At 36.7% G+C, this 13,045-nt stretch overlaps 1 protein-coding gene across 5 annotated transcripts in view; it reads right to left on the minus strand.

Annotated features, from left to right (window-relative positions):
• LOC109087047 (FH1/FH2 domain-containing protein 3-like) overlaps window positions 1-13,045 on the minus strand; it is a 165,126-nt gene that overhangs the window by 100,646 nt on the left and 51,435 nt on the right. The window lies entirely within an intron of this gene.

Raw genomic sequence — 13,045 nt, forward strand, 5'->3', positions numbered from 1 at the left:
AAACACATCCACATCAGAGCTCTATACTTCAGGGTGACCAAACGTGCCATTTTTCCAGGACACGTCCTGGCCAGGATTTCTATATTACCTAAAATATCCAGGTTTTGGCTTTGGTTTCCTGTTTTCATACTTAATGAAGGTAATGATCGTTTGACCAATAACATGCAGACATTGTACGTAATCGACCAATCGTGGTGCGTGAGAAGGTGGGCTCTACAGAGAACGGTCAAAGCGATGCAAATACGTGTACATATTAGTGTTTGACTTGAAGCAGCACTGAGCATACCGATCGGTGTATGACATCAAAGTATTGTGAGAGCGATTCAAAAGCACAAGAAGCCGTCTGCTATCTAGAGCTCTCATTGTACTTTGTCATACAACAATTGGTCTGCGCAGCGCAAACAAAGCCAAAACGTGGATATTTTAGGCAATACAGAAATCCTGGCCAGGACGTGTCCTGGGAAAATGGCACGTTTGGTCACGCTACTATACTTACGATTGATCCGCTACCTCGTGATTCTCAGCTAGCAATACAGTTAGTGGTCTGCATTAAGATCTAATGTTTTATTGGATATCCAGCATTTGACATTAACAACAAAATGCAGTTTTTCCTTTAAAAATAAAATAAAAAATAAAATGTACAGCTCTATACTGATCAGTCCTGTCCTAATAAGGACAAAAGCATCTAAAAATAAAAAGAAAGAAAGAAAGAAAATAGAACATGAAATATTTGATAGTACTGATTAATTTTTATATTTTTGATTTAGATTTTTCTTTGCCAGTAACTTCAAAAGGACTTAAATTGTTTATGTCCTTAAAATGTTTACAATTATTTCAAAAATAGATCAAATACAGATTTAATCATATTGACTATTCTCTATAATTTTATTATTTTTATTATATTGTTTTGTAAAATATTGATTTAGATTTAGATTTATTTAGATAAAACTATAAAAAAATATTAAATATATAAAAAATTTATATTGAAATATATATAAAAAAAAAATTGATTGTACTGATTATTGTTTCTATTTTTCATCATTCTTAAGATAATTTTGATTAGATTAATTTTTTAAATTTCATTAAATCTTAAAAAATAAAATTAAACAAAAAACAATTTGATTGTACTGATTATTTTCTCATCATTTTTCTTTCTCTTGTTTTCATATGTTTGACTTCGGAAACCTTAAAATTATAAGGCATTATTTTTTTTTTAAATGAACAATTACCCAATTTGATTGTATTGATTATTGTCTATATTTTTTCTTTATTTTTTTTTTATCTATTTTGATTTAGATAAAACTTTAAAATGACAAAAAAAAAAAAAAAAAAAAATCAAAAAACATTTAAAATTAAATCAAAAGTAAATCAATCAATCAATTTCAGTATTTTTTGAATTGTCATTTTCTTTCTTCTCCGGAAACATAAAGATCATCAAAAGAAAATCAATAACCATGCAAAATTAATTAGTTAAAAAACAAATATCAAATTCAGTTTTCAAAGACTGAAACATCAGCATTATCATGAGATTGTGAGGCATGAGATTACTACAACTCATGATTCCCTGGACTTACACTGGTGCATCTATGCAGCTGGAATACATAAAGGGCACAGAGAGGAACAATCTTCCTCTGAGAGCCGCAGGATTTACAGTGCTGCCCGCTCAACACACCCCCGATTTTACATGATTAAAAAACAAAGGAGGCTCAATTGGCAGGGCCAGAGTAAACTCCGCAATTAGAAACCTATGTGATGTGAGCTGTTTTTGCACAGAGTACAGTGGCGGTTAATGAATGTAACATGATTTGCATATGATTCCACTGCGGGGAAGACGGAAGAGAGGAGTTAATGAGTAAAACAAAAATGATCAGGCTCACTGGGAGGTGAAGAAGCCTTGTTTGTTTAGAATGACAAACGGAAGACTAAAGAGCCATTTTATCCACTTCATCTGATTATGCAGGCAGTCTAATTTAATTTAGCATAATGACATATTGGACATTACAATAGGGTGTTGCATATGTTTTCCTTTACATAAGGTATATAGAAATATACAAATCATAAATGCAATAAATATTTAAAACACAAATCTAAATATTAGATCATCATGATTGGAAATGGCCAATTGGATATGGGAGATTCTCAAAACAGTCTTCAGGTTGAACAAAATGGTTGTCATGATGGTGACAGATGAGGCTAAAAAAAGTTCAATAAACAGAGCTTGAATGACATCCATTTATCTTTTCACATAGTTTATACACAGCCTCTGCATGAATTGTTTTGCCAGGCACTTATGTATTAATTCAAAACGGCTGGGTTTCCCACAAAACAAGGTTTTCTGTTAGTGTGAATGTATGTGATTTAGTCAGTTTGGGAATGTTGGTCAAAGTATTGCTGTTTTCTTGTAATAGGCTGGTATAAGCTGCTTTTTTCAGCATGATGTTAGCCTCTGAGGAAGAACACAAAGCTCTCGAAAAGGATTTATGGATGCAGCAAGACCACAAAACAAGGACACTTGCATTCCATCATCAAAGATTTCATCATGTCAGATGACCTAGCACCATGACAAAATGAAGAAACATTCTCAAAAAACTTTAATCAACATCATCTACTGCCATCTGGTCTTCATTTCACAAGTTGGGCCCACAAATAAAAAAAAAATAGGCTAATGTGAAGCACAGCTCATATCGATACCTCCATCTTCAAACTGGGACCCACGTGATCCCTGACCTCAAATGGATCAACAACTCTTACTAAATGCTTAATCAGAGGCCGACTGTTCCCCTGGAGGACGGGGCAGGCAATAAGACATCCCTGTAGACTCATCTGGAGATTTCCAGGATTGCTGATAGTCGTGTCAGATGATATATTCATCCTTCCATTCAATGGTTACACAATGGAGACCCTGGCAGAGCGGCTTTGATCAAGCTTCTGTTGGAAGTTTGAGGTTTCCTCTCTGTCCCTCCTGCCAGACCACTCAAAACACTTCAGGAGCAGAGGATCTCCTGCCAGCATGTTGATGCCATTCTACAATGCCTGTTATAAACTTCACACTTGCAAATGTGAAAATGAAACCTCTGTCAACTGGAAAGGTTTAACTGGATTTTAGAAAGTGACAAAGCGCTAAAAATTGAGAATGTTCCTCAACCACTGAGGACTTGCCCTTTTTTCTTGCCTCAATGTGGAATAGTAAAAAAATAACCTGGTACATCCGAGGTACGAATTCTGTGAAACACAAGAAACACAATAAAATATCTACAAAATGGCATGTTTGCTACAGAAAATGCATTTTTCTCTCATGTTTGCTTAAAGGAATACTCCATCCCAAAATGAAAATTTTGTCATTAATCACTTACTCCCATGTTATTCCAAAAACACGTAAAAGCGCCGTTCGTCTTCGGAACACAATTTAAGATATTTTGGATAAAAACCTGGAGGCTTGAGACTGTCCCATAGACTGCCAAATAAATAACAGTGTCAAGGTCCATAAAAGGTATGAAAGTCATCGTCAGAATACTCCATCTGCCATCAGACATGCAATCTGGTTTATATGAAGCGACAGGATGCTGTTTTTTTTTTATTTAAAGTTAAATATACATATAGAAAGAGCATATTTTTGTGGCGGATGACACAGAAGAGCATACACAGCATACAGTGATATGGAGAGACACAGGGGAGACCGCTGACAAAGGAATTATTGAATAAATTCATTATTTTTGTTTTCTTCGCTTACAAAATGTGTCCCTGTCACTTCATATAACCCAGATTTCACGTCTGATGGCAGATGGAGTATTCTGTCAACGACTTTCATACCTTGTATAGACCTTGACACTGCTATTAACTTGGCAGTCTATGGGACAGTCACAGGCCTCCAGGTTTTCATCCAAAATATCTTAAATTGTGTTCCAAAGACGAACGGAGCTTTTACGAGTTTGGAACGACATGGGGGTAAGTGATTAATGACAAAATTTTCATTTTGGGGTTGAGTATCCCTTTAACACTATTGGTTAGGTTTATTGCAGGTGGTACATCATTTTCAAAAACATTTCATACCTGAACTGCTGTGATAAACATACAACAACTAATATAAAGAAAGCTTTAAGATCATAAGGTAAGAAATTAACAGATTCAAAGAAATAAAGTAGCAGATTGGCTTAACTGTCAGGTTAAGCTAAGCTCCTCTAACACTGACCAATAGGAACGCATTGATATTACCACTGATATTGTCCCTCACATAGGCTACAATTAGTTGACTTCATTATTAGTCCAAAAAAAATATTTTTTTAAAGATAACTTAAAATATTTTTTTAAAGATAACTAAAGAAAACTTTTTAACGTAGTTGCTACTTGCCCATTCAGTTGATCAGCAGTTTCTAGTCATGCAGCCTTTCTCTTGTGTTTTATGACAGCTGTACTTTTTATGGTTATTAGTAGAACATTAAAACATTACCATCTAAAATTGCTCTTTAAAGCATTAAAGCATTTAAATCATTAATTAAAAGTTAAAACCACTGAATTAATAATGTAAATAAATAATAGAAATCAGACTACATTTTAACTGATAAGAGGAACACATTAACTCATTTGAGATAGTAGGGCTGTAATAGCAGCTTAAATTTGATTTACAGTTACTGCTATGAAAAAATTTACTTATATGTATGATTACAATTCTATGTGTCACATTTAGGGCCCTATTTTAATGATCTAAATGCAAAGTGTAAACCGCACGGCGCAGGTGCACTCAGGGCGTGTCCAAATCCACTTTTGCTATTTTAACGACGGAAAAAGGGTTGGCGCGCCCGGGCGCATGGTCTAAACAGGTTGCCCCTATTCTCTTAATGAGTAATGGGTGTTTTTTGGGCGTAACGTGCAATAAACCAATCAGAGTCTCATCTTCCATTGCCTTTAAGAGCCAGTTGCGCTCGTGCCATGACGGATTTGCTATTTACACGGCGGAATTTGGAAAGCGCAAAGACAGAATGCGTCTCCGAGATGAAACAGAGCTGCTCGTGTGCGAGCAAATAGATAGCCTAATTCTGATACATGCGATGACTATCCATTATGACATGTAGGCATTTTTATATTTAATTAGCCTACAAAAAATTCTTATGCATTGCAATCCTTTAATTTGTAATATTTGACATTTTTGTGTGCTGCTGTGCGTCCCTGTGTTTAATAAGCAGCGTGTACACGCGTTGTGGACCCGCCTATACTTTCCTATACTTTCCCCGCCTATAATTTTCATTTTGGGGTTGAGTATCCCTTTAACACTATTGGTTAGGTTTAGTGCAGGTGGTACATCATTTTCAAAAACATTTCATATCCGAACTGCTGTGATAAACATACAACAACTAATATAAAAAAAAGCTTTAAGATCATAAGGTACCAAATTAACAGATTCAGAGAAATCAAGTAGCAGAGTGGCTTACAGGTAGGTGTGGTGTAGCATAGTGATTAAATGTCTGGGATGGTAAATGAAAGCTTTCAGGTTCAGAACGATCCATTAATTTCCATCATGAGCAAGAAAATCCTTTTCTTTTTTGTACAGCCCCGTACAACTGATCAACGTCAATCGTGGCTATTTAGCAGATCAACAGCACATGAAAATCACTCTGACAGCTTGAGTGAGAAAACAGATGAAGCGGAAAATCAAAGTATGATCCATTACCAAAGTGAGAGGCTTAAGCAAAACATGGGCTGATGAGTTAAGCACTTGTGCTGGGCTGCTATGACATTGCCCTGTCAAAATGTCTTAGGTCCTACTCAGACATTTATTTTCTTTTTTTTGCATTTTCCTCAATTTATTCCAAACATTTGAAGATGTAGATCATTCATGAATCTCATCTGTGTCATACTTTAGAACCTGTGATATGAACATACTTCTGGTAGTAAGGACCAAGTCTGATCTCTAAGCAAAACAAGCATTTTATTCCAAATGCTGTATAGGCAACTTTTCCACAATTGTAGCCCAATGTGACACCATAGTAAATGGGAAACAACCACAAAACAAAATGTTAGGCGTTGGCTGAGTAATCAAGCGTACAACAAAGGAATAAAGTCCAAAATGAGTTTTTAATTATAAATCCAAATGAGGGAACGCAGGCAAACTGGAAAGCAGAGAAACCAAAACTCAGCAGAACAGAAACTTGACACAAAAGTTCACCCCAAAATTAAAATTTTCTTTAACATTTACTCACCCTCATGTCCTTCCAAACCAAATAGAAAGTGATTTCTAGTTTATTACATTGTGTTTTTCTTTTTATTGTGCCAAAATTTATGAAATTATTATCAGGAGTAGGTCACTGGGAAAGATGACAAACTTGATCATTATGAAATTCAATACGTCTCAGGACCTACTCATTGTCGAAATCATACTCTAGATTTAATACTGTCGCATGGAATTGATGTTGATGGTGTTGAAATTGTCATGCCAACTGATGATATCTCAGATCATTATTTAGTTTTGTGCAAACTTCATATAGCTAAAACTGTAAATTCTACTTCTTGTTACAAGTATGGTAGAACCATCACTTCTACCACAAAAGACTGCTTTGTAAGTAATCTTCCTGATGTATCCAAATTCCTTAGCATATCCAAATCCTCAGAACAACTTGATGATGTAACAGAAACTATGGACTCTCTCTTTTCTAGCATTTTGCTCCTTTACGCTTAAGGAAGATTAAGGAAAACAGTCTGACGCTATGGTATAATGAGCACACTCGCACCCTAAAGAGAGCAGCCCGGAAAATGGAGCTCAACTGGAGGAAAATGAAACTAGAGTTTTTTTTGTATTGCTTGGCGGGAAAGTAACCTATCCTAAAGAAAAGCATTGAAAACGGCTAGATCTGATTACTTTTCGTCTCTTTTAGTAGAAAACAAACATAACCCCAGGTATTTATTTAATACAGTGGCTAAATTAATGAAAAATAAAGCATCAACAAGTGTTGACATTTCCCAACAGCACAGCAGTAATGACTTTATGAACTACTTTACTTCTAAGATCGATACTATAAGAGATAAAATTGTAACCATGCAGACGTCAGCTACAGTATCACATCAGACAGTGCACTATAGATCCCCTGAGGAACAGTTTCACTCATTCTCTACTATAGGAGAGGAAGAATTGTATGAACTTGTTAAATCATTTAAACCAACAACATGTATGTTAGACCCTATTCCATCTAAACTCCTAAAAGAGGTGCTTCCAGAAGTCATAGTTCCTCTTCTGACTATGATTAATTCCTCATTGTCATTAGGATATGTCCCCAAAACCTTCAAACTGGCTGTTATTAAGCCTCTCATCAAAAAAACCACAACTTGACCCCAAAGAACTAGTTAATTCCAGAGCGATCTCGAATCTCCCTTTTCTGTCCAAGATACTAGAAAAGGTAGTATCCTCACAATTATATTCCTTCTTAGAAAAAAATGGTGTCTGTGAGGATTTCCAGTCAGGATTTAGACCGTATCATAGTACTGAGACTGCTCTCCTTAGAGTTACAAATGACCTGCTCTTATCATCTGATCGTGGTTGTATCTCTCTATTAGTGCTGTTGGATCTTAGCGCTGCGTTCGACACTATTGACCACAACATTCTTTTGCATAGACTAGAAAACATTGTTGGTATTAATGGAAGTGCATTAGCATGGTTTAAATCATACCTATATGACCGCCATCAGTTTGTAGCAGTGAATGAAGAGCTATCATATCGATCACAAGTGCAGTATGGAGTACCTCAAGGCTCAGTACTAGGGCTGTTACTCTTCACGCTTTACATGTTACCCTTGGGAGATATCATCAGGAAACATGGTGTTAGCTTTCACTGTTATGCTGATGATACTCAGCTCTATATTTCTTCGCGGCCAGGCGAAACATACCAATTTGAAAAACTAAAGGAATGCATAGTCTATATAAAAAACAGAGGTGTTAATTATAGGACCTAAAAGTTCTGCATGTAATAACATAGAATGCTGTCTAAGACTTGATGGCTGCTCTGTCAATTCTTCGTCATCAGTTAGGAACCTAGGTGTGTTATTTGATAACAATCTTTCCTTAGAAACCCACGTTTCTAGCATTTGTAAAACTGCATTTTTCCATCTCAAAAATATATCTAAATTACGACCTATGCTCTCAATGTCAAATGCAGAAATGTTAATCCATGCGTTTATGACCTCAAGGTTAGATTATTGTAATGCTTTATTGGGTGGTTGTTCTGCACGCTTAATAAACAAACTACAGCTAGTCCAAAATGCAGCAGCTAGAGTTCTTACTAGAACCATATTAGCCCAGTTCTGTCAACACTGCACTGGCTACCTATTAAACATTGTATAGATTTTAAAATCTTGCTTATTACTTATAAAGTCCTGAATGGTTTAGCACCTCAGTATTTGAACAAGCTCTTGTTACATTATAGTCCTCCACATCCGCTGCATTCTCAAAACTCTGGCAACTTAATAATACCAAATAGAATATCAAAGTTAACTGTGGGCGGCAGATCCTTTTCCTATTTAGCGCCTAAACTCTGGAATAACCTACCTAACATTGTTCGGGAAGCAGACACACTCTTGGAGTTTAATTTTGGATTAAAGACCTATCTCTTTAACCTGGCTTACACATAACACACTAATATGCTTCTAATATCCAGATCCGTTAAAGGATTTTTAGGCTGCATTACTTAGGTAAACCGGAACCGGGAACACTTCCCATAACACCCAATGTACTTGCTACATCGTTAGAAGAATGGCATCTACGCTAATATTAGTCTGTTTCTCTCTTATTACGAGGTCACTGTAGCCACCAGATCCAGTCTGTATCCAGATCAGATGGTCACTGCAGTCACCCGGATCCAATACGTATTCACCCCAGATGGTGGATCAGCACCTAGAAGGGACCTCTACAGCCCTGAAAGACAGCAGAGACCAGGACAACTAGATGAGCCCCAGATACCCTGTAAAGACCTTGTCTCAGACAACCACTGGGACAAGACCACAGAAAACAGATGATTCTTCTGCACAATCTGACTTTGCTGCTGCCTGGAATTGAACTTCTGGTTTCGTCTGGTCAGAGGAGAACTGGCCCCCCGACTGAGCCTGGTTTCTCCCAAGGTTTTTCTCCATTCTGTCACCAATAGAGTTTTGGTTCCTTGCCGCTGTTGCCTCTGGCTTGCTTAGTTGGGGACACTTCATTTACACGCGATACCGTTGACTTGATTGCAAATGATTGCACAGATACTATTTAAACTGAACTGAGCTGAATGATGAACTGCCTTTAATTGTCATTTTGCATTATTGACACACTGTGTTCCTAATTAATGTTGTTCAGTTGCTTTAACACAATCTGTTTTGTAATTCACAATCCGGGACAGGCTAACTGCCAGGCTAAGCTGAGCTCCTCTAACACTGACCTATAACACTGACCAATAGGAATGCATTGATATTACCACTGACACCCTCACATCAGTCCAATATATATATATATATATATATATATATATATAATATATATATATATATATATATATATATATATATATATATATATATATATATATATATATATATATTTAATATATATGAAAACTTTTTAACATAGCTGCTACTTGCCCATTCAGTTGATCAGCAGTTTCTAGCCATGCAGCCTTTCTCTCGTGTTTTATGACAGCTGTACTTTTTATGGTTTTTAGTAGAACATTAAAACATTATCATCTAAAATTGCTCTTTAAAGCATTAAAGCATTTGAAACACTAAATTAAAAGTTAAAACCACTGAATTAATAATGCAAATAAATAATAGAAATCAGACTACATTTTAACTGATAAGAGGAACACATTAACTCATTTGAGATAGTAGGGCTGTATGATAAAAAGTAACTTATATGTAGGATTAAAAATCTACATGTGTCACATTTAATGTCCAACAACAAACATTTTAGCAGAATGCATATTTTATTCAGAATTATTGCACCATCATTCTATTGCGTTCCATCTGTTTAGTAGGCATGCGCGCAGCAGCGCTCATTCACTACCGTAAGCCTCGCCCACTCCTGACAGCAAAATAGATATATCTGCAAGACTTTCTAACATTTACAGATGAAAAATATACTTGTGATGTGTCAGTTATGGAAAACACAACATCTCAAATGCATCAAACAGCACAAATATATTCGCTGTATGCCATGGTGGATTGATTTGATCCACGATCAACATTAAGGGCTAGTTAAGAATAAGCATGCACATCAAATTATCCGGACTCATTGTATCTGGATCGAATTAGTGAGATTGCGTGAACTTAAATTGTCATTTATGAAACCGCTTTAGTCCCAATTGATTTGTTAGGTTATTTTAAGTCAGGTTTTGGAATTTTTTTTCTTAGCGTCTTTAATGAAACAGCCCCCAGGCCTGGATTTTATGTTGTTGTTTTGTTACTGTGTGTTCCTGTGGCTCAGTAGTAGAGCATTGCGTTAGCAGTGCAACAGGTTGTGGGTCTGATTCCCAGGGAACACATGTTAGGTAAAAAATGTTAGCCTGAATGCACTGTAAGTTGCTTTAGATAAAAGCGTCTGCTAAATGTGTGAAAATGTAAAAAAAAAAAGAATGAAATAAAAAATTGTGACAGGTGGGGCAGGCCAAGAGCCATGGAAGTGGAGTGAGTAGCGATGACAGTGCAAGATGAGAGAGGACCAGGCCTTGACTATTTATGTTGTTGTTTTATTATGTTATATGTGGCAGTTGTCCGTGAGAGACTGCCGCTTTTTACTTTCGGTGTCTGTTTGTTTATTTGTTTATTAAAATTGTGTTTAAATGTTCACCGGTTCCCACCTCCTTCTTCCTGATCTACGAACGTTGTTACATTGGTGCCAAAACCTATGAGGAAGGAGGGACACACTGCCAGAGAGCCCTCGCTGCTGAGGGGGATCCCAGTGCTGAGACCTGAGACCAGTGGCTGCCCGAGGTGGTGGGGCTGGAACGATGGAAGACGAAGTGGGATGGAGGGCTCACTGCCGCGCTCCTGGGTCGAGGAGGTGTGGCTGCCATCCAAGAGAGAGCGGAGGAGTTGGCACCATTTGCCAGGAGACCAGAGCCTGCTGCCATCCACCATGATTGGCGAGGAGCAGAGAACAGGGGACTCGCTGCCAGCTGCCCTCAACTGGAGGAGCCATCGCTGTCCACCAGGAGGCGGAGGAGTCTCGGGCCATCCACCAAAGATGTCCAGTACCATGGCATGGCACTGCGAATGAGAGGTGCTGCGGCCTCCGTGACAGGGCCCCTGGGGGGAGTAGAGTGCAGTCTCGTGGGTACCCCCTGGCCTGCGAGGTGATTTTATGTTGTTGTTTTGTTATGTTTTATGTGGCAGTCATCCATGAGGGGCTGCCACTTTTAATTTCATTTTGTGTTTGTTCATTTGTTTATTAATGTTTTATATTTAAATGTTTGCCAGTCCCCGCCTCTTTCTTCCCGATCTACAAATGTTGTCAAACACATTTAACTCTAAATGGTTATTAATCTACATGGAAGGAAGCATAACCCCAAAATCCTGCTATAAACTGCTGAAATCATCTGAATTCAGTCAGATTTACTGAATGGAAACTGTTGGAAACTGCATGTCACTACGTGTGAAACTTTCAGTTGTTTTTTTCTCCAAACAATGGGTGAGTAATTCACGCTATCATTCTATGCTGCTTCCCATAAAAGCCAGTTTTCTAAAAAAAAAGAAAGAAAGAAAGAAAGAAAGAAAGAAAGAAAGAAAGAAAGAAAGAAAGAAAGAAAGAAAGAAAGAAAGAAAAATTGTATATAAACAGTGACCAGTAATTTTTTTTTTTTTTTTTTTTTTACAATTCTCTTTTTAGTGTTTTGGCTAAATTAATTTTCATTAATTGGAATAAAATAAAATTAATTAATTAATTAATAGATGAAAAATGTCTATTAAAAATACTACAATTACTAAAACTAAAAGTGAAATAAATTAAAGCTAAATAGAAATCCTTAAAAAACTAAAAATGACAAATGCACAAGAATACTAAACTTTAAACTTAAAGAGAAAACAAAATTTAAAAATGCAAGCCAATTCAAAATATTAATACAGTACAAACTATAATAGTAAATAATAAACAAAAATTATATTAAAATAACATTGCTCCTTTTGTGTTCTAAAGAAGAAAAAGTCATTCAGGTCTGGAATAACATAAGGGGGATTGAGGCCCCATCCACATGGAGACGCGTTTAGATGTATACGCATAAATTTTGTATCGTATAGCCATTTCGTCCACATGTATCTGGTGTTTTGGGAGAGTGAAACCGATATTCTTTTAAACCGGGTCCCAGAGTGGATAAATTTGAAAGCATCCCGCCCTTGAGTTTTCGTGTAGACAGCGAATTTGTCTACTTTCTGAAACGATGACATCATCCACCCAGGTCTCGCCCCTAGTCAGACACTGCTACATCACGTAACAGCAACTAAAACATGAACAAGAACTGAACGATTGTCTATTAACTAACATTAACACAGATTAATAAATGTATTGTTCCATGTTCGTTTGTATACCGCGCATAAGGTTTATGTGCATAGTCCAAGTCTTCTTCTCCGTTTTTAGTGTATCTCTGTGGCAGGATTACAGTGCCACATACTGGTCTGGCATGTATACTACACGGTTTTGTGTCGGTTTTGTGGTTTCGTGTGGACTCATATATTTCTTGAGATGAGGGGAAAAAAAAGATTGGATAGGGAAAGCTCTGGCTTTTTGTGGACGTAGCCTAAATGATGACAGAATCCACATTGTTGGGTGAAATATTACAAAATGTGGATGAACAAATATAGAATGTTTGGTCCCTGAGCCTCCAGCCTTTTAGTAGTAGCATATGAGGCAGAATAGGTATATCTGCTTTCCAGATGTTTATTCCATACTGATGTATTGAATCATTTTGCATTGTATTTTTATAAATGTACATGTGTAAGTTTATAATGCATAGGTCAAAATGAATTCACACTGTTGTTTTACTTGTTGCACAGTGCACACATGGATTCAGACTATTTTAACCAAATAGGAGCAGAAAAAC

The sequence above is a fragment of the Cyprinus carpio genome, chromosome A16 (genome assembly GCF_018340385.1).
Source record: "Cyprinus carpio isolate SPL01 chromosome A16, ASM1834038v1, whole genome shotgun sequence".
Lineage (NCBI taxonomy): Eukaryota > Metazoa > Chordata > Actinopteri > Cypriniformes > Cyprinidae > Cyprinus > Cyprinus carpio.